This window comes from Galeopterus variegatus, unplaced genomic scaffold (genome assembly GCF_000696425.1).
Source record: "Galeopterus variegatus unplaced genomic scaffold, G_variegatus-3.0.2 Scaffold3443, whole genome shotgun sequence".
Lineage (NCBI taxonomy): Eukaryota > Metazoa > Chordata > Mammalia > Dermoptera > Cynocephalidae > Galeopterus > Galeopterus variegatus.
Window position 1 is genome coordinate 136,207 of NW_007729554.1, and position 27,557 is coordinate 163,763.

The window sequence follows — 27,557 nt, forward strand, 5'->3', positions numbered from 1 at the left end:
CCTAACCCCTGGGACCCGCAAATGCAGCCTTCTTTGGAAAGTGGGTCTTTGCAAATGTCCTTAAGTTAAGGATCTCAAGACGAGATCATCCTGGATGATCTGAGTGAGCCCTAAATCCAATGTCAAGTGTCACACAGAAGAGAAACACACAGAGAAAAGGCAGCCATGTGAAGACAGAGGCAGAGGATGCAGTTATGCAGCTGCCAGCCAAGGAACACCTGCGGCCAGCGGCACTGGAAAGAGCAGGGAAGACCCCCTCGTCACTCTAAAGGGAGGGCGGCCTGGCCAGCATCTTGCTTTTGAACTTCAGGCCGTCAGAGCTGTGAGACAGTACACTTCTGTTGCTTTAGGTCACCAAACCGATACAGAGCTATTGAAGGAACGCCCGTCCTGGGTCTGTTTGCCCCCAGATCCACTTCTGGCCCTTTCCTGCAGGGCGCTCTGGCAGTGGCGGACCCTGCAGGCTGTCTCCCAGACTCCCCTGGTCTCCAGCTGGGTTCAGCCAGTGGGAGGCACCGTGGGGACTGGGCAGGAGGAGGGAGCAGCCTTGAGTGGCGTTCCCCACCCCCATCTGTGTCTCTTTCATGGCTCTGGCTCCCACCAAGTAGGGTCACTGTGATTCCTGGTTCCCTTGCATGATCCTAGCCATGTTCTCTAACTAAAAGTCACGACAGCTTCTGAGAATAATGATTCTGTAAGTTTAGAGCATGGGGCATAGGGCGAGAGGGCAGGGGACAAGCCTGGAGCAACGGGCTTATGGCAGATTGGAACAGGCTGTCCCACAATCACTGCACAACCTCAGGGAGTGAGCAGCGGGGCTTTGCAGCTCCTCTAACAGAGCAAAACTTCAACAGAAGCCGTAAGCGCTCATCCCCGACTTGACATTGAAGGCTCCCAGCGTGGTCACAGGAAGGCTCCAGACACTTCCTAGGAGGGGACTGCATTAGTTTGCTAGGGCTGCCATCCAGACGGACTGGGGGGCTTAACAACAGAAATTAATCTTTTCACAGTTCCAGAGGCTAGAAGTCCGAGATCGAGGTGTTGCTTTCTCCTGAGGCAGGCGTGCTTTCTTCGGAGGCCTCTCTCCTTGGCATGTAGATGGCCATCTTCTCCCTGTGTCTCACACGGGCTTTCCTCTGTGCCTGTCTGTGTCCAAATCTCTTCTTCTTATAAGGACACCAGTCACACTGGACTCACCCTAACAAAATCATTTTACCTTCATTACCACTCTGAATACCTTATCTCCAAAGACGGTCACCTTCTGAGCTACTGGAGGTTAGGACTCACAAATGATTTGGGGGGACACAATTCGGCCTGTAACAGGGACTTAGGTGTTGGTGGCAAACTGAGAGACAGTGGAAATCACTGGGAGTGGGAGTCAGACACAACCAGCAGGTGTTCAGTAAGAATCAAAGGTGTCCAGTAACCTCAGGGGTGCCAGCTGGAGGTAACAGGGTGCTGGCCAGGAGCCAGCAGCCACGCCCTGCAGAAGAGGCCAAAACAGGGGAAAAGGAAAGAAATGGAAGACGCCTTCAGGGCACCGACCAGATGGACAAGTGGACTAGCTTCTGAGAGCAGGTGACAAACCCCAAGTACCTCCAGGAAGCTTGAGCTGAGGTTCTAGTGGCTGGGAAGGAAAGGAGTCGGACAGGAAAGGTCCGCAGTGTTAATGCAGCTCCGTTTGCACCCGCAGGTGGATGAAACCTATGAGATAGAAGTCTGTGCCTTCTGGAAGGAACTAAGTTCTTCCTACCACTAACCCTCCCCACTGTAACACAAACATGCACAGGGAGTGTCTGTCTCCTTTACACCGCATCCCTATAGAGAGAAAAACAAGAAACCAAGGCAGGCAGACAGTCACTGTAAGTAAGGCGAGAATCAGACAGAGGCAGCACGGCTTGGCCGCGGCTGGGTTCAATCGGAGCAGCTCTGCCTGTGTGTTGGCCACATGCAGCCACGCGGCAGCTCCGGGGCCATAAGCATATGTCCAAGGGAACCATATACACAGCTTTTGCAGATGAGCCACAATTTATTAATATGAGACTCTGCGGGGTGTGCCGCAATAAATTGTAATTCGTGAAATTTATAAACTGAGATAGCACTAGCGAGAGGTCCTGTGAATTGTAATTCTCTCGACCTGACAAATGAACTGCTTTGAGCTGCGACAGCTTCAGCAGAGTGAGAGAAATAAATCAGCCGGGTGAGCTGCAGTAAGAAAGCAAACAGTTTTATTGGTCTACGGATCTTGAGAAATGTTGATTAAGTCAGATGTGGAATCCCCCACAGTTGTTTTACAAGCTGCCTTATCCCAGAGACCCCCCAGGCCTCTCCACATTACCGCAATCTCCCAGGAAAAACGGGAAGTGAGTTACACTGCGTTTGGGCAGAAAACAAAAACATATATTTTTATAGTCCTGGGAAAAGGTGAGTCTGGCCATTCCAGGAGGTTTCCGTGTTTCCAAGGTCTGTATTAGAGGAAAACTTTGTGGAAGGCTTTCCATAACATTGATAACCCCTCAGTCTCCAGAGAGAAAAGAACAGTAAATACCTTGAGTTGTGGACCCCATTATGTGAGAATATATTTAGAATAAATAGGACTGATCAGAGGTTAGCTTTTGAACTAACAGTACACGTTCGCTTGGCAAGTTAAGAGGAGAAACAAAAATACACTGGGCAACGTTTAAACTGTAGGCACTGGAACAAACTGCTTTTAATTATATTTATGTCCTAAGAGAACCTATTTGCTATGAAATAACTAATGTGCTAATTACACTCTGGTCTGTTCCTTAAGGCAGGCCCCAGAAAGACTCCATTCTGGAAAATGGTTTGGTTTCACCAAACGGTTACATTTATTTTTAAATGTAGCCTTCAAATTCAAAATGTCATGTGTTTGAGACTTGTCTTAGCTCCAGTTGATCCAAGTTACCAGGCAAGCACCCAGCAGGAGAGAGCGAGCAACGAAGAGAAAGAAAGGGCAGGAAAACTGCCATTGGGCAGCCAGCTACGTGCCAGCTAGTGAGTTCGCTCAGGGTCTCAGACCTTCACGGGGCTTTTAGCATCTCACTGAGGGGTCCTGAGACAAAGAGAGGTTGATTAACTCGCCACGGTCACACAGCAGCGATTGGAAGAGGCGGGAAAACTGACAGCTAAGCTCATGCCCCTTCCAGACTGAGGGCCCTAGAACCCTCCATGCCCCGGCCCCACCTGCAGCTGCCGGTCTACCCAGGCCCCGACCCAGACCCCTGCCCCTTACTCTTCACCGTCTCTATGGAAGGGACCCCTCCTCCTCCCCGGGCAGGAGGCACGGGAAACTCCGCGCCACCCATCTGGCAGGGCTGCTCGGTTTGAACCGGGCTGGGGTGGCATTCCGGGCCGTCCTCACCGCCCATCCCCCGCCCTCCGGAGCCGAGCCCGCCGTGGCCGCCGAGCTCCCGGTTTCAGGAGCCGGCCGCCCCAAGGCGGAGAAGGCAAGTCACAGCAGCGCCGCGGCGCAGACCCCAGCAATTTGTTGCAACCACAGGAAACTTCCGAAATGTCTTTCCCAGAAGCTCTGGCTCCACCAGGAGCAGGAGCGTGTTTGTGTGGCCGCAGGTCACCGGCAGCACACTTGGCGCTGTCCGGCTCCCTGTGGCCACAGGAGCAAGACCTTCGGGGGTCAGGCATATAAACCACAGCAATGACATCTGACTTCAGAAACACAGATCCTGGGGGAGGCCGCTTCCGGAAAACACAGTCTGGGCCCGTCCGCACAAGATTCCTGCCACCTGAGGGGGAGCAGCGGGGAGGCGTGCCCCAGGCCAGTGGCCGGGGGACAGACCCACCCCCTGACTGTCCGATCACTCTGCCGCTCAGACCTGGGTTATTGCCGTGGATTCCAAATCTTTCCAGCTTCCTTCCAGCCTAGAGCAGAGCTTGAATGAGGACACAAATCTCCTAGGGTCCTGTTAAAATGAAGACGCGATTCAGGAGGTCTGGGTTGGGGCCTGGGTATCTGCATTTCTGACGAGCTCTCTGGTCCAAGCTCCCTGTGGAGCCATGGACCACACTCTGAGTGGCAAAGGCCGATAGACGTGTCCCAGATTCCTGAGGCCAGGGTTGAAAACTTCAGGCTGACCCCCAGATTGGCTTTGGAACCTCCTTTACCTGTCCCTGCCCCGCCGAAGCTCAGCTCCGCTCCTGCGCCATCTACCAGCAGGCCCACAGCCCGCCTGAGCCCCAGCTCCCCTCTCCACAGGTTTTAGGGACAGCAAAGCATGGGTGCTTCTCTGGGTTCCAATCTTCCCTCCCCACAGGTCCCAGCCTTCCCAGAAAGACTCCTATCTTCTGACAGGGTGGTGGCACACCATGAGAACAGGCTCTGCTTTCTCGGGAAGTGTCAAACCCAGGTATTGTTTGGGAGAGAAGGCAGATCTGGACCACCTCCCTTGGAATGGACAAAGCCCCAGAAAGCTGCCCAGGAGGGGACCTTCACTCTCCAATTGGAAACCCCACTCCATGGTGGCCATTGTGGGAGGGTATTTGCCAGGGTCTAAGATGCTGGACTAGTTAGGGACCAGAGGGTCTCCTGCAGTGAACGCCTGTGTCCGAGCGAATCTGGGGAATGCAGGTAGGATTTCACGTTCTTGCTTCACTTTGGTGAGGCTAGATACCATCTCATGAAAAGTGCATTATGTGCTTTCCATTAGAATATTTTTACAGTTAGATATCTAACTGGGAAATGATTGAAGAGTACAAATTCTTAGCCATCCTTTGTTTCAATTGAAATATTTAAAAGCACCATCCTGACAAAGCCCCATAAGAAAGCCTATCTGAGGAACTCAGTTTTCCCATTTTATTCCAGACGCTGAAACTCCAGCCAAGATTTGCTATCTATGAAACCTCTTCCGATCCTGATATCTCACTGTCATTGAAAATTATTGGGAACTGGAATTAAAAATTTCCATCTTATCTGTCCCTCTGTTATTTGGCAGAAAAAGGGTGTGGTATTCTCGGTTTGCAGTGGGGTTCAGGGGGGGTGCCAGCCTTGCAGAGTGGGTTCTCTCTTCCCCAGCTTCACTGTCAGTTGTTTTGAGGGAAACGCGAACCGGATCTTAGAATCTCTGCATGTGCAGAGATAACATTGACTATAGGCAATTCTGTTTACTGATAAAAGTAATATACGGTTTTCAAATAGTCCCATAATGAGTCACTCCTAAGTAGTCAGAAATACGTTTCCTGCAATTATTCTTTGAGACTCAAATGAATAATTTTATAAAATTACTCACCTCACTAAGGTAGTACTATTGAATGAATGCGTGTGGAATTAGCAACATGGTCTTAAACTTGCAGTATCTAGTCTTTGGGAACCCTCCAGATATGAACCAAAGTCCAGAGCATATTCTCTCATAAGAAATGTATTCTACTTCTAGCTTCTCTTCCTGAAAGTAGCAAAGGATAGCCTAAGAGCAAGAGCTGGACAAAATCTATCGGCAAGTTTCCAGAATGCCAGAGCACTGGCTACTAATCCATCCTCCTCTTCTGCAAAAGGCAAACATCACAAGTCATTGATGGATGGAGCCAAAGCCTAATCTAAACACCATGCAAAGCTGCAGGGCCTTGAAGAAAAAGTCGAGACCTAGATGCTACATCCTGCTGGTCTGCCACTCAATAGCTTTGTAACTTTGCAAAGTCCTTTTTAATTCCTGCAAGTCTTTACACAGTCTGAACTTCTTCTTCCTTATGGGGAAAATGGGTCTATGGACTGACCCACTAACCTTGCAGGCTGCTGTGACAGTCAGATCAGATCATCCCTGAGCAAGAACCTTCTAAGTTTACAGAGACACCAAAGCCATGTGGCTTGGCAGGCAGTGTCTGCTACAGGTTCTGGGGCTCGGCAATGCGGTCTGTGTCCTCTGCTGTCCTCCCATCTTGCTCTTCCTAGTCAGGTTTCCTTGTAAAGGTAAGAAGTGGGAGGAAGGAAAGTGACAGGTGTTTGAGGGGGGCCAGAATCTTGTCCAGTTTCACATGGGATCCTTTAAATCTCTCTCCTGCATCTCCCTCACTCAGTCCCCAGACAAATTCTCCAGTTCCATCTCATCACCAGTTCCATCTCACCACCCATCTCAGTAACAGAATTAGTTCATTCTACTTAACCTAGATAACTTATCTTTTTCTCCTCCAGGGAGGAGAGGTTATCATCACGTTTCGAAAGGCTCGCTGAAGGGAAATTACCTGTTATCTTCTCCGGAAGCTGGAGAAGGAGACAGTCCTGTTAGAGCAGGGAGGCTGCAGAGGATTCCAGAGCCTCCTCCAGGACTAGAAAGGAATGCAGGACTGTGATCCCAGATGTAGAGGTTCTACCTTCTGCCAACCCTCTGGGGAGGTGTCAGGGCCTCAGGGAGAAATTAAAGCTATTGCAAACTTTTCCAAGAAATGATAGAACCACTTCTCATGGTCCACCATCAAGGACTGAAAGGACTTAGCAGATGAGCACGTCATTGTGGACCAAAGACCAAAGGGCCCTGCCTGAATGTTCTGGATGCGTGTTCCCAGGAACTGGGAGCAAGGGGGCATTCCAGGAAGGTCTGAGACTGCATTTCCCAGCCCCTTGGCAAGATGGCTATAATAGCATATCAAATTTAGTTTCTTTTGCACTATACTGTGGTGTAGAATTCACATGCCTACTATCTTTCTGGGACATTCTGGAAGATAACTCTGCTTTCTTTGGATGCTCCAGAGTTTGGTAAAAACAGTTCTAAACATCAGTACAAGCTCTTTCTGAAATTATTTTCCACTCCCACACCTAGTGAGAATTTACCCAGGAAAATACCAACCCAGCACATATTTCCTCCATCACCTGCGATTCTGGCCATGAGTGTCCTACCTCCTCTTCACCCACAAGCACTTCACAGCAAACCTTAATTCAAAAAGAATGTTTTATCTTTCTTATCTCCAAAAAGGAACACAAAATAAACACATCAAGAGATTAATACAAACTTGATGACTAAGAAACAGTCAGTGGTTAGCAGGCAAGAACTAAGGTTGAACCAGTCTACCAACCAAGGCTCACGATTTTGGAAATAGAGGTGTTATCATCCTTACTTCACCCTAGGAAAATTGAGGCCCATTGTTAACTAACTTGCTGAAGACATCAAGTTATTAAGTGGCAGAGCTAGAATTCGAACCCAGCTGTGCATTAGGTTCTGCTAGGCCAGGTAATCCCAGTTATCTGGTATTCTTTAGCAGCATGCTTCTGGATCTCAGTAGGGGTGTGTGTGTGTGTGTGTGTGTGTGTGTGTGTGTGTGTGTGTGTGTGTGTGTGTAATGAAAAGCTCAGCAACTGAATGCAGAATAGAGAACACAGATTTTTAAATGTAACCATTGCCATATTTGTGTAACTCTGGAAGGAAAGACTGTGAGCTCCAGGAGGCCTCCGTGAGCTTCTGCTGAAAGGAGACCATCGACAGCATTAATGCGACGATCACGCTGGGGGCCCTGGTGACAGGCTGTGATGTTCTGGCTGCTGTACCTCACTTTGATGTTCCTCGGAATTTGTCAAACCTTTACTTCAGCACTCCAAAGAGTGCCATGGCGTCATCTGTCCCACTCTCTGTCTGCAGGAGCAAATGGCAGGGGAGTGGCCACCCCTCAAGTTAAGGTCAACACCAGGACAGAGAGTGGCAGACTTTTCCTGAGGACAGTGACAGCAGCCACTCCCCACACTTAGCACCTCACATGCAGGGGACTCCTGTCTCTGGGAATAAAAACCTTTGCTATCTCTGAGTGAAGGGGGACAGCAGACCCTCCCACCCAGCTCAGTCATGGGGCTTCTGGAAAAAGGAGTCATCTTCCACACCCTTAGTCACTGGGACTTAGCTGCCGGGAGGAAGGAGGGCAGAGAGTTCATGGAATTGGGGGGGACAATCCGGCTGAGCTCGCCACCTCCACATGCTCCCTCTCCGGGTGGGGCCGCCGGCAGCAGCCAGGTTGAGAACCAGCCTCGGCCACCCCTTTGGCAGCTGTGGTCACACAAAAGCAGCAGCAGGCAGGAGGTGCACTGCTACTCAGGCTCCAGGAGCCAGATGAGTCACCCGCCGGGTCTCGGCCAGCTGGAGAGCCAGGCTTGTTTCCCAAGGCTAGTCTGAGCAGCCTAAAGATTTTGGAAGGCTGCAGGCACCCCGCACTGGCGTTCTGTAGAGGCTTCGTGGAGCAGCTGATCTCTGAAGGGTCATCCTGTCCTAGGGGTCAGGAATGGCAGTGTTCGGGGCAGTGAGATTAAGGGGGACAGTGATTTGCTCAATCACGTTATTAGGTTGCCTCATGTTGGCCCCTCGATGGGATGGGACCTGTCAAAGTGGGTCTCTGTTACTGTGACATTGTTCTAGTCCTCCCAGCACAGATGTCACCACCCCTATTGAGAAGCCAACCCCCAAGAGAATCAAGAAAAAGCCATACGCCTTAGTTTTTCAGGCTGCTGTAACAAAATACCACAAACTGGGTAGCTTATAAACAACAGAAATGTATTTCTCACCATTCTGGGAGCTGGGAAGTCCAAGATCAAAGCACAGGCAGATTCTGTGACTGTTAAGGTCCTGCTTTCTGGTTCATAGATGGTGCCTTTCGGCTGTGTCTTCACGTGGTGGAAGGGGCGCGCCAGCTCTCTATAAACGCACTAATCCTGATCAGAAGGGCTCCGTCCTCATGGCCTAATCACCTCCCAAAGGCCCACCTCCGAATACCGTCACTTTGGGGGTTAGGATTTCAACACATGAATTTTGCAGGGATGTAAACATTCGGTCCATTACACCGTATAACTCTTCATGTTATTGTTAGCTCTCCAAACCATAGTTTCCAGATCTGTAATATGAGATCTGTAATGTTCTAACTTAGAGAGTTGTTCTGAGAACTAAGGGATGACATACACTAACATGTTTAAGCACAGTGCGTGGTGCATAGCAAGACTCAGTAAATGTTCCCGGGCTCCCTTCTTCCATGCCCCCTCCCTTCCCTGGTTCCACTGCCACATCTTTCAAATGTTCCAATTAAAATGAACACATTTTTGCAGTAACTAAAGCTTAGGAGAGAGGGTGTGGCATTGTCAGTGTCAATGTTAGCCAGGGCAAAGCCAGAGATGGCACATGGTCCCAGACACATCGGGCTGCTGCTCGTCTGTGCTTGAGGGAGGCCCCACTGCTGTCCTCCAGGCTGGGGGCAGAATCATGCTGGCCCCAAGGAAGGAATAAAGCTGGGGGGTGACAGTCACTACAACTTGTGGAAGCCAAGAGCTTCAAACTATGAGGCTTGGACAGTCCAGACATGAGTCTGCAGGGCAGAAGGCCACAGCCGGGAGAAGCCATCAATTTCCTTTCCATTTCAGCTTGAAGGAGGAGCCTTGGTGGCCCAGAAAGGACCACTTCTCATTGCAAACCAACAATTTCTGACAGGCAAGTGGCCTGAAGGGCAGCTTGGGATTAACTACTGGAAAATAATTCCAGAAAGGAGGCACAGACATCGAGACAGTTTGGCTCCCTGGGCTGAGGAAGGTGACGTCAGCCATGCAGATAAGTTCCAAAGCATCTATCACCCCTCAAACAATATTATAGTAGCTTGTAAAATGTTCCCAAGCTCTTTCTGTACTGATAACTTCTGCAGCTGTCCAGGGCATCCTGGAAAGTGACAGCAAGAGGGTATCTTTTCAATTCTTCCTTCCCGGAGCCTAATTTCCTTTAGACCTAGTCTGATTTCTTTCTATTCTATGAATTTTTGTTAAATGGGAAAGCTTACTCTGTCCTAACATTAAATGCTGTGTGGAAGAGCATGGAAAAATGACCAAACTTTGGGTTCTGGTCAGAAAATATGCCAGAGTTGGATGATGACGACAGCACTGAAATTATTACAACTTTCCTCTCTGCATTCTTGCTGAGTCGTTTCTTAAGGCTTGCTTACAGGTACCTTTGCATCTATTCCACAGGTCAAAGAACTGGGGAGAAGACACAGCAGGTAGAATCTGCGAAAACCATCCTGAAGGCCATGTCGCCTTGCTCCCAGACCTCCTCAGCACCATCCTGCAGGAACACGGTGAGGCTCAAGAGATCGCACAGAAGTGGAGAGAGAGGATCTAGACAAGGCAGGAGTTCCCTCGGTCTCCTGGCCCCCAATGTCCTCCGGGGGCTCTCGGAGAGAGAAGAGATTTCCCCGGGTGGAGAGAACCAGCCAAATCCAAGCAAACATTTGCTACCAGTCGCGATCACAGAAAATGCAGTCTACATTTACAAAGAGTGTTTGAGGATACATAACATCTCCTCGCTTGCTGCTGGTAACAGAGCTGTGCATATCGTCTGAGTGTTACCATTTTCTAGACAAGGGAACAGAAGCTTGGAGAGGGGACCTTGCCTGATGCCTCACAGCTACTGAGCAGTAAAAGGAGACCGCCCAGCAGCCCAGGTTTTCTGAATCCAGGTCTCGTGCTCTTTGCCCTACGTTTCCATTTCAGAAGGTCTCACATAGATGAGTTAACAACACTTGTATCAATGAACAACAAAGGAAACGTTTATCCAAAGGTATCTGAACATGCACTCAGGGAGCTGACTTTTAAAGGAATATGCATTTAACTCCCCAAACTATCCCCCAAGATGCAAACAGCAGAGGGGTGCTCAGGTGGGGTCACCTAAGAGCCTGCTCTGGGCTAGGAGGGGTTCTAGAAGCCTTTCCCTTCCCAGCGAACCCCTTAGGGCTGGTGTCTGTCCTAGACAGGAGTCTTGTGTCCACTCTAGTGTGGGCCTGGGGTGTCCACTGGGACCTTGGACCCTGGTGCGTCACAGGCACATCTTAGGCCTCCTACAGTTCTAGGATCCATCCAAGGTGCACAGGCCTGGACCTACATTCTCCCAGGATCATTCAAAGACCCAGCCTCCTGTTCCCTGTCACATTCTACACCGACACGGCTGAGCCTCAGGAGGTGAGGTGTTGACTCCGGCTTAGGCTCAGCCTCGAGAGCCTGGGCCACAGCATGATGGCTTGCCCTGGCCAACACCATCATCAGCACAGAAGATCACACCCAGGCTGAAAAGGCGGAAAACCAGTAGGCAAGGAAATGGTTTTGTCATCCAGGGACGATAAAGTTTATGTGTTCCCAGATGCGGGTCCTCCCACTTAATCAAAGCAGAGGCCCTTTCCAGTGAAAAGAGCTTTTCTCCAGCAAAATGGGAAGGCAGCTTCCTGGGGCTAAATTTAGACTTCACCCCCAGGGGAGGGGCTCCGGTTCTTCAGGGCTGCCTGCAGAACAAGCAAATGCCTCGGCGTCCCAGCTGGCTCCAGCCAGCTCCAGAGCCACGCCAGCATGAGTCCAAAATGTTCCTAGCCCAGGAGCGTGGGCTGCACAGCCCCTGCGGCTGGGCTCTGCCCCAGGCCTGGTCACATTTTGGAGGGGATACAGTTTTGTCACCCTGCTGGTGTGTCGGCTCTGTTCACTTATGTTGACACCCATGACTCCAAAGACCATCTGGGAGCTACAGAGGATACACAGTGCTAGAAGGCCACATCTCTGCTCTCCAGAATGTCCTCAAGGTATCTTAGGGATCCATCACTGAGAGGGCAGTGCTTTGCCAGATGATGACATTAATGTACAGGGTGGCATGTTTTCAAAGGAGGGAGAAGAGATGACCCGCGGCCACATAAGCCTTCAGCAGGAAGTCAGGTTTTTTCTCCTGGGACAGGGCTCCTCCCATCTAAAGCCTGTGTTGTCCTCTCCCTAAGTCAGTACTTTTTCTAAGCAGCCAGAGGTAATCCTGACGGAATACTGAGAGGCACGCCCTGGCTAGGGGAAAAGTGAGTGTGGTCCCTACCAAAGAAAGCCAAACAAGTTCCATTCATTTCTCCACCTGGCCAAGTAACAGGGAAGATGGAGGAAGGTGGCAGTTTTCCAAAGGTACCCTGCACTGAAGACCTGGCTTTCCATCCTTAACTCTCAGAAAGTGTGTACCAGCACACCCCAGAGTAGTTTTCAACTCACTGCGTCAGGTCTAAACACAACTTATACCAGGAAGGGCTGGTGAGACTTGGAAAGCAAATGCTAACAATCAAAGTAGACTACGCTTCCCACCCAGCATTCCTAGAGATACGAATGAAGGTTTGCTCAGGGCATGGAACAAGATGAAAAATTCATCCACTGAAAAGTGTCCCATACCACTAGACAGGACTCCCATGACACCTCCTGAGAAGCCTCCCACAGACAAAGCTAAAGCATTTCCACTGGGCCCTGTGCCCTTAGCTTGGTTACAGCACTAACTCCTTTGTGAACATGAGTGGTTGACATCGACCTCCCTTAGAGAGTTGGAACTACTCAAAGGAAGGGCCCTGGTCTTACCACAGTTTGAATGTCTAACTCCTGGCATGTAGTAGGCTTCCATAAACGTTAGGCAAAGGAATGAATGATACTCAGATGTGTAAACAGTCTTGTCTTGGTACCTTCCTTAATAAATGGAACTGGTGTGAAGCTAAGGTGAATAGGGTTTCATTAGAAAAGAAGAGGGATCCCAGGACTACACATGCCTCTCCACGCCTCTCCCATGATGGAATGAACGTGGTCCTCTCCAGAGTGAGTAAGCGCACGCTAATGTCTGGAATGGAAGGAGCTGCCATGTGTATCTCTTTTTCTCTCTGCTTATCCAGAGATGGTGGCTCTGCTTTACTCTAGTGGTTGCCCTGGCAGCGGGTTAAAGCAGTATATTAAAGACCCAGATTCCCCCACTATCTGGAGTAAAAGCCCCTCAGCAATTTCCCAGCCTGTCTACCCTGCACCAGTGTCCTGGCTGCAGATAGGAACTACGGGGAGTTTCTAGACTGTACCAGATAGACTCGGGAGGTCAGCTTGTTCTAAGAATGCTCCCACCAGTCTTGTGAAATACAGACAGTGACAGTCCTGCAAACAGAGAATATAGTAGCACCTTAAGGAGTAGAAAAATTCTCAGATAATCTAATCAAACATAAGCAATCGCCCTATCTTCTAATGCCGAGGCCATGGGTGTAAATATTCAAAAGAGAAGCACACCTGTGTCATCATTCCTGAGCCAAATTTTGCTCTGCATCTCACTCAGCCAATCAGGAAGGGAAGATAAGAATGCAAATCCTATTTTTAAAATAAATTAATTAAAATAACTTTCACAGTGGCCAGCCATTCCCAAAAGAGGCTTGGGCTACAAGGCTAAACTAGAATACTGACAGATTGCTGAATGGAAAGACAGCTAGGGTGGACATGTGTGCTACCTTTAAAAATGAATATAAATGATTGTAAGTTGCCATGTGTATTTCAACCTGACGTGTAAAGACGTTGGACTTAGCAGGTAGGAGCTGTTGCCCTCTACTGGGTGGAACGTCACAAGAACACCGTGATTTCATATTTGCAGTTGCTTGGATCCTTTCCGTCCTTCCGTGGGTGCAGCTGATCATGACGGTGCTGCTGATGAGAAAGGTGATGGAAAGGGGGCGGGCGTGGGAGGAGACGGTCACCATGACAACGAGGAGCATCCTTCAGATTTATAGAGCACTTTAGTGTCTTACAAGGTGCGTTCACACAGATCGATTTACTTGAGCTTCACGATTATCCTGTGAAGAAGGTGATGTCGTAAATAAAATGCCTTTGCAAAGAAATTCAGAGCCAGTAAGGGGCAGAACTAAGATTCAGACTCAGGCTTCCTAAATCCAAGCCCTGGCATGTTTTCCCTTCATTCTGCTTTTTCAGTGAGCTCTACTTATATTTACTTAAATCCAGTCTTTTGGAGAGAGTTTTTTAAGGTCTCTTTTATGTACTGAAGTTCTAATTCATTCACAAACATTTGTTATACACCTGTTCTGTGCCTGGACCTTAAGCTATAAACTAAGGAGCAGAAGAGAACAAGGCAACGTCCAGCCCTTATGGAGCTCTCTAGGGCAGACAACAAACATGAAAACCAATCAATAATGATCTGGACTTCAGAGAGTGGCAAATCGTTGGGAGGCAATAAGACAAGGCGAAGACGTATAATGGCCCCAAAGTGAGAATGAGCTTGGCAAACAAGATTTGGGTAGCTAGAAATTTCGTAAAGGTGACATCTAACAGAAAAGGAGTGGCCCTGATCTCCCCAACTGTAAGTCTGAAAACTGTTGAAAGATATCAGAAGGGTGGTCTGGAAATGGACATTTGCTCAGACACCCCTTTAAGAAACCCCACAAGTATGCAGGTAAGAAAGAACTCCCCTAGAAATGTGTGTTTTTCTATTAACAAAGATTCAGAGAGCACATTTCTAAAATTTCTATATGACTGTTACTCACTTAAATTCATTCAACCAGTTATATGACTCGAGCTTTATTGATAATATCCCAAGACTGGAAACTACCCAAATGTCCTTCGTCAGGTGAACGGTATCACAAACTGGCGAACGTCCATCCCATGGAATACGACTCAGCAAGAAAAAGGAAAGAGCTGTCGATGCGTACTTGCAACAGCTTGAATGGGTCTCAGAGGCATCTGCTGAGTGAAGGAAAGCCCGTCTCAAAAGGTTACACGCTGTCTAATGTCTTCAAAGTGACAACATTGTAGACATGGAGGACAGGTAAGTGGCTGCCAGTGGGTAGGAAAGAGGAGGGTGTGACCGCAAAGGAGGTCCCGTGGGGCCGACAGAACAGTTCTGGAGCTTGGTGTGCTGGAAGGTACATGAATCTATATGTGTGATGACATGTCATAGAATTACACACAAAAACACACAAAAACCAGTGCATGTGTCAGCCGGTGAAATGCGTAAGCTCTCTGATCTGGCTGATGGTTTTGAGCCCATCGGTGTCCTTGCCGCATAACTAAGAGGGCATCACCAGGGGACACTGGGTGACAGGGATGCGGAAACTCTGCTCTGTTGTTATAACTCACTATGGTCAGTAATTATTTCAAAAGAAAAAGAAAGAGAAGGAGGGAAAGAAGATGAAGACAAGGGGGGGAGGACAAGGGCAGGCAGAGGAAGAAGGGGAAACCCTTGGAACTGCCAAGCTGACCCACCACCTCTTCGGGCCCTGCAGTTGCCCCTAAACAGGCGCATCCTGAGGTCCTGAGCTTTGGAGACTTGAATGTAGGCAAATGATCTGACAGTGACAAGGACACCACATGAGTAGGAAGCCACTGCTTTATAGTTGTAAGGAGTACAGAGGGAAGGAATCAGGATCCACAATGAATACTGCGTTTTCAGATCAAATGGAAAATTCTACATAGAAAGCTCAGTCCACCAGCACAAGACCAGTCAGCCCCATGGAACGGTGAAGAGTGCAAGGACAGGGGATGCGTCGGGCTGGGGCAGATCCTTCCCCTCTGATTCCCTCAACACCCTCTGTGCTCAGTAGGGTCCGGACCAGGTGGCAGCCAGCACCCCCGAGGGCCCCCACTCACAGCAGTCAGGACTCTGCTGGTGGCATCAGTGGGATGTACAGGGGCTGTGGTAGCTCACCTGGCAGCCACTCCCAGAGCCAGGGCCACACCAGAAAGAGCCTGGGGAGGGCATGGACTTGGGCACTTTGTGGGACACTTGGCGAGGGCAGGCACGGCTGCTGGGTGTGGGGGCAGGACATCTTGGTGGGAATTCAGTCAACTCTGAAGATACACGTTCGTATTTTAAATGGTGTCAGGACTATCCTGCCCTAATAGTCTGTGTTTCCATGAGTCACCTAAGCTAATCTAGTCACTGTGACTCAGCACTCACTTGTGCTCTCTTTTGGCTATTTCCCGGCAGCCAAAGTGAAGTCACCTATTTTTGTGCTAAGTATTTGGCACTCATCACAGACAGCTTGGATTATTGACTCCAGTTTTAGTAGAGTGTCTTGTCCCACAACTCAAGTATAAGTTCTTGAGGCCATAACTGACTATTATGTGTAACCTCCCAGTATCTTTTACAGAGCAGGTATATTTGCAGAGTTAGAAGTTCAACAAATTTAAAGTTCTAGTTGAAAATGATAGATTTGACCATCTGACTATATAAAAAGTTAAAAGTTTTATAGAGTAAAAGTCACTACAAAGCCAAAAAAATTAATGGCAAGTTGGGCAACATATTTGCAAAATATATGAAAGATAAAGATAATAGGCCAGATATGAATGAGCAATGTAAAAAACAAAAACAACAATGGCCCGTCAGTATATGGAAAGTTAGGAAGTCCCGCTACTCCTCAAAGACATGAAAATTAAAACAATGAGATGCCGGCTTTTCGTTTTCATCTATTAGATTAGCAAAAGTTAAAAAAAAGTAATAATATATAATGTTGGTGATGATGTAGTGAAACAGACATTCTCATGCCATGCTAGTGGGACCGTGAATGATGGTGCTGGGGATGGAATAAAATTTGATAGTAGATGACAAAAGAGTTAAAAATATTCCCAATAGTGTATCCCTTAGAGATTTGTCTTAAAAACGTAATAATCAGGGAACAAGGAAACATACAGAAGAATAGTCTTTGCAGAATTGCTTGTAAGAGTGCAAATTTGGAAACAAGCTAATTATTCACTAATAGAGTAATGGGTAATAAATAGCAGTGTTTTTATTCACGGAGTATTATATCATAGCTAAAATGAATGAACTGGGTCTACGTGGATAAATCTCTAAGATACATTGTCAATTTGAGAGACCAGGTTAGAGAAGGAAATATGCAGTAATAGCATTTGCGTACATTTTAAAAACACAGAAAACAGTATTATTTTGTCCAGTACATACTGTCCATAGATATGTAGCAAAGGTATAAAAAAGTGACTCTAAAAGATCCTCATCAACTTCAAAATTATGTTTGATGGAGAAGGGTGAGATTGGAAAGGAATATAAATGGGGCTTCAACTGTTTATATATTGTTTTCTTTTTTAAGTTGGATTAAATGAGAAAATGCATTTAAGGCCCTGGGCATAGTATCTGGCTTAATAAATAGAAACATCAGTTATCTGCATAATGTGACAATCTAAGCCTAAGAGGGGAGTTTTGAACTTCATGGGAAAAAATATAAAGTATAAAACAAGGCTCACGTTTCAGCATGAATTAAAGGGGGAACATACATTGGGATGCTTCCTGTGTGCCCAGAATTGTGCTGTGTGTGTGACATGCATTGGCTCACTGGGTCCTCGCAGCCACTTTTGACATGATTTTATTGGGTCCATTTCACTGAATGGGAAACTGAGGGTCAACCAGATTATGTAGTTTGGACAAAATCATATTTCTCTCAAAGGAAGATGATGAATGTGAATCCCTGCTGGTTTGATGCCAAATGCTATGCTCTTTCCACTGGATCCCACTGAGTCTAGACGTAAAGACATAAAGAAAGTTTCTACACAGATGCTGGAGGGTTTGCAAAGAAACGCAGGGTGACAGGGGCCTGCACCCAACCCTATCTTGGAATAGATTTTGTCATTGAATTTGACATTTGCCATTGAATTTGCTGCTACAGTAGCCTCAGGAGCTGTCCCAGGGTTGGGGACTGGGTCATTGACCTATTAAATAAACTTCCCTGCTGCCAAACATGAAGGCTGCCAAGATGGGACAGGGAGACAGCAGGAAGTTGATGGCAGACCCCAGCACCATCCTATGATCAGTAGGATTTCCAGCAAAGCGCTCAGTCCTGGAGGCTCAGGGGGCTCCCTGGCTTCTCGATTTGCTGAGGCCAAGAAGAGCACAAATGGTAAGTAGATAAGTGCCACCTTGCGTGAAAAACAAAGGCCAGGACTTGGAACTTTTGGGGAGACACATGATTTGTGAAAAATTTTTATTTTTCCTTTCTGTTGAAATTGCCAAAACCCGAAGTGTAAGTGTTGGGAAAGGAAGAGACAGTGCTATTGTTAGTGCAGATAATACAATTGCTTAGCTAAAAGCTGCAAGAGAGCCAAGAGAAGAAATTTCAGAGTGGAGCATTTAGCAAAGTGGTGGTTATCGAATAAACAGCTACAGACCAACTGCACTGAAAAGAAAATATGTCTGTTAAACACCAAAGAGAAATCCTCTCGGGGAAGAGATGAGCATAGCATTATGATGATCCCCAGGAAAAACGCCACTCGGGGCAGGAGCAGGTGGCCTGGGAACCCGACGCAGCCCCACGCCGTGGACAAGCAGGAACTGGGGAGGCGGCAGAAAGAGGATGAGGGAGTCAGAGGGAGCCCAGGAACTCGGTAGGAGCCTAGAACCTACAAAGAAATTAACAGTGCAAAACATTTCTCCAAGGCTGAAACAACCAACCAATCCCCAGGAACATGTATAACTGTCGTGGGGCGAATCATGTCCCCTTCTCAAAAACAAAAATTGAAAAAAAAATTCTAAATCCTAATCCTGGAACCTGTAAATATTACCTTACATGGCCCCCAAAATAATAAAAAGATTGTGCAGATGTATGCAGACGTGATTAAGGATCCTGAGACGGGAAGATTATCCGGATTGTACTGGTGGCCTCTAAATGCAACTGCATGTATTAGGAAGGAGGCAGGGGGAGATTTGTCTGCAGAAGAGAAGGTGGCAATGTGACCACAGAGCTAGAGACTGGAGAGACATAGCCACCAGCCGAGGAATGCCAGAAGCCACCAGAAGCCAGAAGAGCAAAAGAAGAGGCTAGAGCCTCCACAGGGACTGTGACCCTGCTGCCACCTTAATTTTGGTTCAGTCATACTGATTTGGGACTTCTGGCCTCCCGAGCTATGAGAGAATAAATTGCTGTGGTTTGGACCGACGAAGTTTGTGGTAATTTGTTACAGCAGCTGTAGAAAACTAATACAATAACTAATGTTCAATTTTGAGAAATTTGCTGTGCTATCCTGTTAAATAATTCCCGTATAGCGTTAAATGTTAAATGGTCATTTAAGTATTGCTCGTAAACATCCTAGAATGTCTATCAATAGCAGTTTAAACAACTAATGATGTTTTGTCGAGTGGAGTCTATGCAGCTATTAAAAATGAAGTGACTGGGCCGGCCCGGTGGCGCACTGCTACCGTGCGCTGCTTGAGAGTGCGGCGGCGCTCCCGCCGAGGGCTCGGATCCCACATACAGACCGGTTCCCGCTCACTGGCTGAGCGAGGGGCGGGCGCAGCACCGAGGGTTGCGATCCCGTTGCCGGTCCTGGTCCGGTACGGGCGCGACACTGAGGGTTGTGGTCCATTGCCAGACACGAAAAAAGACAAAAAGGAAAAAAAAAAAAATGAAGTGACAAGTGCATTTATTGGCATGGCCCTATGTTTACAACACACTTAAAATTAAGTTAAACAACAACGAATGCCAGTTACATAATCAAGTTTTTAGATTTAAATTTTGATCCATTTGGAATTCTGGTATCTGGTGTGAGGTGTAGATATAAGTGTGTCTCTTTCCACTTGGCCACCCATTTTGTGATTTGTTCCAACACCATTTATTGAGTAGTACCTGCTTCCTCCATTGATTGAGCAGACATTAAATTCCCCTGCGCGGAGATTCGTTTTGGGACTTCCCACTTTGTTGTGCTGGTCTGTCTGCTTACTCGTGCTTCAGTACCACACTGTCGTTATTAGTGAGCAGTTACGGTATTATTAATTATCTGATAATTAACAACGGGGACAACCCTCCCATCCGCACTCTACTTTGTTTTGAATTTTCCTGTTCTCCTTGTTTTGTAATTACGTTACTATTTTTTTTTTAGATTCTATGGGCTATTTTGTGTGTGTGATCATGTTAATTTTATACTTAGTGAAAATTGACATCTTTCTGGCATTAAGTCTTCGTAGCCAAGAACTGGATCGTCTTCCATTTGTTCAACCGTGTGCATGCATGTCTCTTCAGAAATGATTTTAAACTTTTTAAATAGGGTTTTTTTTTGTCTTTTTTTTTTTTTTTTTTTTTTTTGCGTAGCCAAGAACTGGATCGTCTTCCATTTGTTCAACCGTGTGCATGCATGTCTCTTCAGAAATGATTTTAAACTTTTTAAATAGGGTTTTTTTTTGTCTTTTTTTTTTTTTTTTTTACTGACCAGTAACAGGATCGCAACCCTCGGTGTTGCACCCGCACCGCACTCAGCCAGTGAGCGGGAACCGGTCTCCACATGGGATCCGAACCCTCAGCGGGAGCGCCGCCACACTCCCAAGTGGCGCACTCTCCAGTGCGCCACCGGGCCGGCCCTTAAATAGTTTTTATTATCCTTATGAAGTTTGTTCCTAAGTATTTTATCCTTTATCCTTTTGTTGCTATTAAATAAGGAATGTTTTTTCCATGTATACTTCCAGACTGTCATTATAAATGCAAGCTATTTCTTTCTCTTTATTAACTTTATACTCTGATATATTACTGAATTTTCTAATTTCTAACTGTTTTTCAGGTAGTACTTTTAGATTTTACATATATAATAGTATCTTCTGCAAATAGCAATAGATGTATTTCCTCCTTTCCAATTTTTGTAGCTATAATTTTTTTCTTTTGTATGATTCTATCAGTTTGTACCTCCAGGAAAATGATAAAAAAATAGTGGTGTATATATAATATTCCTGACTTTGGTTAGAAGGCTTTGAGAGTTAAGTATGTCTTATACTGGATTTGGGCTCGAGATAGATGTCAATGATGTATCTGACTTCAGTTAATGTATTAAGTGTTTTATCAAGAATGGACATAGGATTGTGTCAAATGGCCTTTCTGGACCTATGAAAATAAACAATTTTTCTTAAATTAGTGTGATAAATTTATTTGTAGATTTCTTAACATTGAACCAAACTAGCATTCCTAGAATGGCTACTTAGATATGAAATATTGTTTCAATGTGCTGTTGAATCATGTTTTCTAACATTTAATTTAGGAGTCTAAAATACATATTCATAAGAAAGATAACTAATTACTTTGCAATCTTTTGGGGGTTTTGGTATAAATGTCATGTACTTTGTTTTAAGAAATTGGAGATTTTCCTTCTTATTCTATGTTCTATGCTTTCTCTATGCTATGGAATTATTTTTTATTTAAAGATGTGGCAGAATTTCCCTTTGGGACCATCTGGGCCTAGTGCTTTTGTGGGGGATTATTCTTTGACAACTTTCCCTATTTCTTCTGTGGAAATATCTTGGTTTGGATTTTCTTTCTCTTCTAAAGTCAGTTTTGGAAAGTTACATTTTCCTAGAAAATCATCCATTTCATCCAATTGTCTATTATTTGTATACAGTTGAGCAAACAAACTTTTATGATTTTTAAAATTTCCTCTATTTCTTTTATCTTCCTTTACGATTTCACATTTTTGTAGGAAAAAAGCAGGAAAATTTTTTTTATTTAAATTCAGAGTATGAAAATAAAGCTTTTCTAATTCTGACTTAACATCCAGAAGCCATAAAAAAGAATTGATAAATTCCACCACATACATTTTTTAAAAAAGAACTTTGCATGCAAAAACACAGTAAGCTGAGTCAAAAGTTTGAAAACAAATTGGGAAAATATTTGCAACTTACATAATAAATCAAAGACTAATATCCCTACATATATATGAGATATATTAAAAGAGCTTTTGTAAATAGAAAAAAATCCATATAGATTTTATATCTGGAACATATGAACAGATGCTCACCCCACTCATAAGAGAAATGCACATTTAAACAAGACTGAGAGACCATTTTTTAACAGATTGGCAAAAATCCTAAAATTTGATCATGTGCTTTTTGTGGGGTGGGCTGGAGGAAACGGGTAGTCTCATATATTGCAGGTGGAAGTCAAATTTCATACACTATCTAAGGAGGGAAATTTGAGACTATCCACCAAAAAGGAAAATGCTTTGACCCAGACATTTCACCTGCAGAAACATAAGCTGCATTTTGGGCCAGCTGGGACTGACAGCCGATGCGGCCTCTGACACCATCTCTGCTTACAGCAAGTTCCATAAACTCTCACAGGATGGGGACAGTTTTCACACAATGGAAGACAGGAGTCACAACATTCCCCACGGAATCACACTTGCCGACATTAGCCAGAACATTGCTCACAGTGGCTTCTCTTTCCTTGCACCGCTCCACAGACCCGGCCACATGATTTCAGCAATCCAGCCCCTGTGCATCCCCCACAGTGAGAAACCACACATGAGCACTGTCCTGCCACCAATGATTGCTTGAGGACGTGATGCAAATTTAGACTTGCTCTTCCCTCCCCTTTTTTAATTCAGGCCACTCTATTAATTTTGTTACCCAGAGGTGACTGCCTTTGTTTTTCTAAATTTTGTTGACATCCTGCCCTTCTGCTTCACATTTATGCCACATTTCTGGAGAAGGCCTTTGGACAAAGGTGCCCTCCTTCCCAGGATGCTTCATAACCTGTGTCCACTGCCTTCTGTGGCTTTTCATAATTCTGTATTTGGAGTGGCAGGATAAAAATTGACATGAACTTTCTTTACCAAAAACAGTCACGATCCTAATAAAACATGTTCCATTTCTATCTCATTCCTCCTTTCTCCTCAGCCCTTCCCCTGCTCTGGCTCTGCTACTGGAATAAAAGATAACCAGATGTTGGGGCCTGAGCTGTCAGGAAAGGCAGCATTCAAAGTGTTAACTCCACCCCCCCCCACCCCCCAGCGAAGCGGTTTTTTTTGCTGACCCAGTGTGAGATGGGTTGGACCAAATTCAATTTAGCTGCAGTCAACAGGAAAGTAGGAAGGAAAATAGGATTTAACAAACAAAGCATTAAACAAAAAAGAAGTCCACAGCAGGAAATAATTATTTGGGCGATTGTTCACTTTGTTAAAGGACCAGCCTATATGAATATCCATCAGGATGCAGCGCTGTGTCCGTGCTCTCTCTGCAGCACCCTGTCTGGTCTAATTAGTTACAAAAGTGGTTCTGTGGGCTGAAGAAATTTGCAATTGTGTTGTGTTTCAAGGGAACAAACACATGTGTCATTGAAGTGGAGTCTGGCACCAGCTCATTCTGGAGAAATCTCGAGTGGCCGGCCAGGACGGAATCAGTACGAAAGGAAGCTCTGAATGCCAGCAAGAAGTGGTTTGCAAAAATAATTCACCGACTGTCCCATCTGCCACGGATTAAGCATGTTAAACGGTTCAGTTCAAGTTAACATTTCTAATATAGAGATATACATAAATAAACAAAACCACATATTTTTATCAAATATTTGCATTTGAAAACCTCCACTAACGCACACACAGAACTCAGACTGTGCTCTTTCATTTAACCATATACACTTTTTCCTTTAGAACATTTACACTGAAAACATGGAATCCGAAAGAAAACCCAAATTGTCCCATCAGAGAAGAGCAAACCCCCTTTGGAAAAGAAAGTGAAAATAATACCATCGGAATAAAACTCCTCCAATCTGTAAAGGGAGTTGTGTAGCTTGGCCCCAGTAAAGTCAGCCAAAGGTTCAACTGACATGCAGGCGGGGGGCAGGGGGGCCGGGTCAGGGAGCCCTGGCTTAGCAGATCAGTTTAATTAGTCAATACTGTCCCAACAATGGGTGCCGCAACCAAACCCATAAACTGTTAATGTCATAAAACCATCAATTTGCATGCAAGATCCCCTGAATGCATTTTAAAGTCACATAAATTAGAATCTAAGGTGAAATGTTGTCACAGATAAATAGCAAATAAAAAATGTCAACATGTATTGAATACTTACTAAGATAAATACTCCTCATGTAATCGCTGCGGCCACCTGTGAGATACTTCATTACTACCCTTAGTTAACAGATGTGGAAGCTGAAGCACAGAGTGGCTAAGTAACTTGCCCAAGATCACACAGCCAGGAAATACAGGAAGCCTAGACTGTGATCTGGACAGTCTGACACCAGATCATGCTCTATCCTGCTGCCCAGTGCACACAAACAAGGCGAGGGAGGGGCCAGACGGGAACCCAGAGCAGCCTCCCAAAGCATGTTGGAGGAGCAGAGAGAGACAGACTCAAGTACTCGTGGGCTGGCCTTGCCCTCCCCTGTCACCTCACCCAGCAGGCAGTGAAAGGAAGGGAGCCAGCACCCCGCTTACTCTGCAGTGGGGCTTCGGTTCCCAGCCAGCCTACTCCGGGCCTCCTGCCCCTCACCAGTGGAAAGGAGGGTGCACGGCCCAGCAGGGAAAGCAAGCAGCGCTCTGCCCTGGACGACAAGGCAGCTTCCAGGCTGTCAAGTTCAAGCTCTGCCACCACGTGTCCTGCCAAGCCGAGCACTTTAGTGCTTTGGCTTCGCTGTAGGCGGCCCTGACCTGTGTCCTCAGTTACCTGGTGAGGAGGTAGCAGGTGGAGCAGGAGGTCAAAGGCCTCAGGACCGTGAGCATCTGCCACCCGCTCACAGGTGCCTTTCGCCCCACTGAGCCTCACGGGACACAAGGACTGCGGCTGGTGACACTGAGGCACAGAGTGTGTGAGTGGCCTGCTCGAAGTCATGCAGGCGGTGGACGGCCAAGCGAGGGTCTGAGCTGGCCTCTGACTCCAGAGCCCTAGCTTGGTGACGCTTGACAGCCTCAAAGGCCACTTCGTGTCAATGTTTCAAGGTGCCCTTACTCAAGACACCGTACAGCCAGCTGCCAGAAAATTGTCATGGTCATTATAAAACTCTGGGAGGGAAATGTGGGGCCCCCACAGGGTTGGCCCTGATTCTGGGAACCAGGGACGCAGGTCTCCGAGCAGTTCACCACGCCAGGCTCCTCAGGCCGGGGACAGGGACCTCCTGCGACAGGGGCGCACGTGGGGAGTTTCCAGCACTCGGGGTAATGGGAAATGTGGGGCAAAGGAGGGGAAAGGCCTCACATCTCCATGTACCCACTTTGTCTGTCTGAATGAGTGTCATGAATTCAAACCAGTTCAAATGGGGCTGGAGGGTGCGTGAGGGCGGAGGTGGCAGCCACCGACTGGACCCAGCAGAGGTGCCGGAAATATCGCAGCTAAAGTGACCGCCGACTGCGCCTGTCCCTGGGCCTGCTCCTCCCCATGAACTTCCCCACCCACACCCACGCCCCCTGACCTCAGAAGACGGTTCAAGGGAAGGACAGACAGACAGACCAGACAGAACCAACCACTCCACTCACTCCTCGCTGCGAATGCTTGTCTCATGGACAGCAGAGCCCTCACTGGCCTCAATCATCCTGTGGATTCTGCAGCCAGAAGGAAAACCCACTCCTTTCCAAAAGCAAGGGAAAGGTCTCAAAGCTTAGCAATGCGCAGCTTCTATATTTTGGTTGATAACATGCCATGGACTCGGAGCATTTTCCATTTCCTTTTTGTCCTTTTTCCAGTGATTTCAAAGACCTTTATTAAATCTATCAAAACCTAAATATGAGTTGTGATGGTAAAAATTAGGTGACTTTTTTTCTCACAAATACACTAGAAAAGTATATGCATCCAAATGAGTCCTGTCCTCTTCAAAGTAGATTCCTATATGGGACTTAACGCTTATTTCAGCGAAGCCTCCCTCCCCTCCCCAACACACACACACACACTCACACACACACACACACACTCACACACACACTCACACACACACTCACACACACACTCACACTCACACACACTCACACACACACACACTCACACACACACACACACACACACACTCAGATATCTACCTGTGTGAGAAACTCTTTTGCAGTTGCACCCGGCGTAAGCACCTCGTCTTTAATGTCCCTCATGTTGGCATCCTGTGATTTACAAGAAAAGTCCAAGAGGCCGAAGGCCATGTCTGATGTCTCAAGACAATAATCAAACTGGAACAGAGTATTGGGGGTTTAAAATGAGATCACACTAGAGCAAAAAAGTTGATTTTCCTTGCGTGGCTTGCAGACCCCTGCAGAGCAGCAACCCACAAGGTGTTCTGAGCAGAAGTACGCACCGCTGGCTAAGTGGATACTGCGAACATTATGGAACCTCAGGGAACCCGTTTTCTCACCAGCAAGACAGGGAAATTAACAGCAGCCCCACCTACCTCACAAAGCAATCAGAAGACCAGCTCACGGGGGGTGGTGCCAAGCGTTTTTGACAAAGAAAGTTGTCTTTAGGAGTCATTTGTACTCAAGTCCAATATCCAGAACAGATCAAAGCAGAGCTGTTCCAGCTTGAGGGCCGAGGTGGAGGGTGCAGCCCTGCCTGTTTAAACCTCTGGTACCCAAACTCTCCCCACCTCGCAGCAGTCCCTGAGGCACCCTGACATCCCCTGCCCACCCTCTGCACAGAGCCCAATATTCAAACACCTATGCCGATTCTAGAAAAGCTCTTTGCAGACTGTAAAGCCCAGACTAAACATGAGTCTGTTCTCCCTAGATTTGCTCTATCAGCTACGGGGTCTGTCACCTGTAGACATCTATTGCCACTGCTAAAATACTCATCATTTCAAAACATTCGTCTACTATTGTTGACCCTGGCCCTGACCTCTAGCAACTTACTGTCCACAAAGGGGTTCCCTGATCTCTCCAGTAATCACTACTGTGCAAGTAGTAGGCAGAATTCTAAAGATGTCCCCAAGATTCTCATCCACTGGTCCTTTGATCCAACTCAAATCTAGGTACTGCTATGAAGGGACTTTACAGATTTAAAGTTACTAGTCAGCCGACTAAAATAGGGAGGTTCTTCTGGATCATCCGGGTGGACCTGATGTCATCACTTGGGCCCTGAAAAGTGGAAGCAGAAGAAAGCAGAAGAGTGAGTCACCACGATAGGGCAGAAGAAGGGGACAGAGGACAAATGAGCTAAAAAGGAGGTCGAGAGATTTGAAACACGAGAAGGACTTGGCCCCTCACTACTGGCTTTGAAGGCGCAGGAAGGGGGCAGTGAGTCAGAGAATGCGGGTGTCCTCTAGAAGCTGAGACCGACCCTGGTCGACAGCCAGGAAGGAAACAGGGACCACAGTCCTACAACCACACAGAACTGAATTCAGCCAACAACCTGAAGTGAGTCTACAAAGCAGATTTTCCCCAAGAGCATCCAGCGAAGGGAGCAGCCCTGCCCGCACCTTGGCTTTAGCCTGGTAAAGCTGGTTTCGACTTCTCACCTGCACACCTGTGAGAGGGTAAACGGGTGCCATGTTACGCTGCTGGGTCGGCAGTCGTTCCTTATGGCAGTGATAGAACCCAGCACAACTACCCATGACGTCTTTCTGAAATCTGCAGACTTCTAGAGAAACCAGATCGTTGTTGGTATCAGAATATCTCGTTTCAGTCCAGTTCATTTGGCACAAGCTGGAAGAGGAGGCACCACAGGTAAGAATGGAGAAGACGTTCTCTGGGGCTCACTTGGTCACGGCCCGTTACTTGGAAACAGCCACAGGGAAAGTGGTGCGAGTCTTGCAGTGGTGCTCAACATCGGCTGAAAGGTAGGATCCCTTGGGAAGCTTTTAAAAATTCATGTTGCACCTCAGACTGATTATGTCAAGTTTCCAGGAAGCTGAGCGCCAGTGGGTTTTCAAACCTCCACAGGTGACTCCAGTGACAGTCAAGTTTAGGAACCAATGGTCTATGGGCTGGTTAGAAATGAGGGGAGAGAAAGTGTTGACCAGTTGGGAGGTTTCATCTGCTGGTAGAACTTGTAGAAAATACTCAAAAACAAAAGCTCATATTCAGGTGTTGGTAGGTTGTTCTGATGGAGTTTATCAACAGAGAAAGATGCGGACATTATCTAATTCGA

At 46.9% G+C, this 27,557-nt stretch overlaps 1 pseudogene; it reads right to left on the bottom strand.

The window, feature by feature from the left end:
• Positions 1-3,093: 3,093 nt before the first annotated feature.
• LOC103600743 lies at positions 3,094-27,021 on the bottom strand (annotated as a pseudogene).
• Positions 27,022-27,557: the final 536 nt, after the last annotated feature.